Raw genomic sequence first — 2,949 nt, forward strand, 5'->3', positions numbered from 1 at the left:
AGACACCATAGGCATGTTGGTGTCTTTCTTCGTCTTTTCCTAAACAAATATCCACTTCGTCCTTTTACAAACTAAAGAAGACGGTAGTGGGGTCATTAATATTTGAAGTGTCAGCATATCCACCCATTTTACTCTTATTTAACGTTATTATTTTAAAAAGCTGTGATGTTTTCTATTTTAAAAAAGGGGATGATTCTCACACACACTTTTTTGATCCCCACACACCTATTTTAACCTTTTACTCTTCTAATAATACTCAATTGGTGTGTGAGGATCAAAAAAGTGTGTGTGAGAATCATCCCCTTTTAAAAAATTACTACGTAGATTTTTTAATTAAATGATAATGTGTGGGTCCTAATACTTTTGTAGAAGTATCTTATTGTTAGTAGTAATTTGTCTTTTTCAGTCATTTTAAAGAAGTGTTGAGATGATGTTGATGTGTCACTCAGTTTTTTTAAAGAATCATGTCATGGTTGGAAGTGGTCTTAGCGATGACATCATACAATCTCAATTCTATCAACACAATTTCAAAAACATCAATAACATAAGGAAATCAACTTATACCTCATCATCTTCAAAACATCAATAACATAAACATTACCAGTTGCATTTCCGTCAATGAATCTCTTGTTTTCAGTGACAAAATATTAGTATTCAATGTACTTCAATGGTTGCTCTGAATTTTAAGCTTATAAAAGTTTGCAACATCTCTATAGTTATCTATAAAAATGTACAACATGTATACCTTCATATAAGGACAATTACATGAAAATGAGCAGAAGAGGCAAATAACACTGCAAAGCTGATAGAGGCAAACACATAATTTATTGATCCATAGCCGAGTATCATGTTTTGCCTTCAAACATACAACATGTCCATCAGTTCACCATACAGAAATAGCATCTTCAAGATATAATTAAAAAATTGAACACAAAACAAATTCATTAAAATCATCCTTAGTTTTTATATTCAAAACAAACTCATAATATCAAAAAATTGAACACATAACACTTTAAGCACTTTACTTTCTTTTTGCCTTATCTTAAGCACTATACCCTGTAGCTTTATTTTCTTTTTGCCTTTTCTATGTTATATAATTTCTTATGTTATATAATTTGAAAGAACAATATGAGATAAACACTTAATAAAACCAACACTGCCTTTAAATTTGTAACCTTTTCTGATCATATACAAACTCTAATGTACATGAATAGTGAAGAAGATCTGGATCCCCAAATCATCGTGATCTAGACCATATGAGCATTTTACCAAATGAGCATATTATCCATTATTGTGTGCTTTACATGACTAACTTTTGTTGTGTGCTTTATAATGACCTAAAACAGTATGGTCGCTTTGACTAACCAATATGACTACCTATTTAAAAGCCTACTAAAATAGTACCAATTTTTGACAGACCATAATGGTTTATAATGACCAAAAACAATATCCGTTATAAAATGTCAACTTATGTGACTTAAGTCAACATTATGACCAAAAAATGAATGCTATATAAAAAGTCAACTTATGTCAATTAAGTGACTTATAATCATAAAATGTGACACCTTACCATCAGATTAACATCAGAAATGCAGTTTGCTAATACATTACAATTACGATTACCAACACTAACCAACTTACTGTTTTAAGTCATTTAATTTACTTAAAATGGTCATACAATAAGTTAGGTCATACAAAGTCATTTGCTCAATTTTGGTCATAAATTAAGGGTCTATGAAATGTTATAATGTTCTATAAAAAAAGGAGAAAAAAAAAACTATAAGTCTGTTATAATGTGTTAACTGGGTCAAAACAGTGCTCTTGTGCTCAATTGGGCTAAACAGTGTTCATTTGCTCATTGGGTCAATACATTGATCAATTCAACAATTTGGGTCCATACAATGATATTTTTATATAAAATGTAACAAAATTGGAAATGTAACTGGCCGTAGGAAAAAATAGGTGTTTCTTTTGTTAATAGTCCGGTGGTGTTACCAAATTGGTTTAACATGTCATTGACTATGGTTACCATAATTATGAACTACTACTTTGTGAAATATGGAATTTGTGCATTTTCAAGGTGTGTGTTTGTTTGTTTTTTTGAGTTTATGTTAATGTGGCCATGTTGTATACCCAACAATACACAACCCCATGAAAAATGAACAAAAAGCAAAAAATTTAAACCTGAAGCAATAATGTGCTTGTGGTTTCCTGCATTTGGAGTGCATTCAGCCGATTTAGATTCCTCAGACTTTTCAGTTTTTCTTGGAATCCTGCAACAACAACAACACATCGACTCTTGAGAGACTGATGACGATGATGCTCATAATGATGATCAACCTAAGTTTTGACATAAAAACAAACACTTGGTGTGCAAATAAATATTAATCCGTGAGAATTTATGAACATTCTTCAACATATGCCACAAAAATCTAAAACTAATCCAAACTAACACATACACTGATGATGAGTATTTCTCTGTTTTTTGAACTTCAAATGAACACATACCCTTTCTTGGAATTTAAATAGAAAGGGTATGTGCATCGATGGTAGTAGGAATCAATTAAAAGATGAGCGTGATATCAAATTCGAAAGGTTTCTTGGAATTTAAAGAATCCATGGAGGATTGGATTATCTAGGTTTAATTTGAATTTGAAATTGAAATAGGGTAAAGAACCAATGAAGAGAGGAGGCGTGCCAAAGATGATGAAACAGTTTAATGATGAAGAGAGGAGGCGTGCCAGAGACTTTTGTACTCCGTAATTTTTTATTTACTTTTTTTATTTAATACAGTATATACAGTGTAAGTTATAATTATATGGGTGATGATTCGTACACCACCTATTTTCAGCCATACACCACCAAATATACTTTACAGTGTTGTACTGTAAAACCTTGTAAATCACATTTGGTGGTGTACGGCTAAAAATAGGTGGTGTACGAATCACT

The 2,949-nt window shown here is 31.3% G+C and overlaps 1 long non-coding RNA gene across 1 annotated transcript; it reads right to left on the reverse strand.

The window, feature by feature from the left end:
- Nucleotides 1–338: 338 nt before the first annotated feature.
- On the reverse strand, nt 339–2,700 carry LOC139863813 (uncharacterized). Its single transcript, XR_011764449.1, has 3 exons — nt 2,460–2,700; nt 2,185–2,273; nt 339–856 (listed from the first exon to the last, which is right to left on the reverse strand). It is a non-coding gene; the product is annotated as an uncharacterized lncRNA (long non-coding RNA).
- Between the last annotated feature and the right edge of the window lie 249 nt (nt 2,701–2,949).

The sequence above is a fragment of the Rutidosis leptorrhynchoides genome, chromosome 1 (assembly GCF_046630445.1).
Source record: "Rutidosis leptorrhynchoides isolate AG116_Rl617_1_P2 chromosome 1, CSIRO_AGI_Rlap_v1, whole genome shotgun sequence".
In the NCBI taxonomy this organism is placed as follows: Eukaryota; Viridiplantae; Streptophyta; class Magnoliopsida; order Asterales; family Asteraceae; genus Rutidosis; species Rutidosis leptorrhynchoides.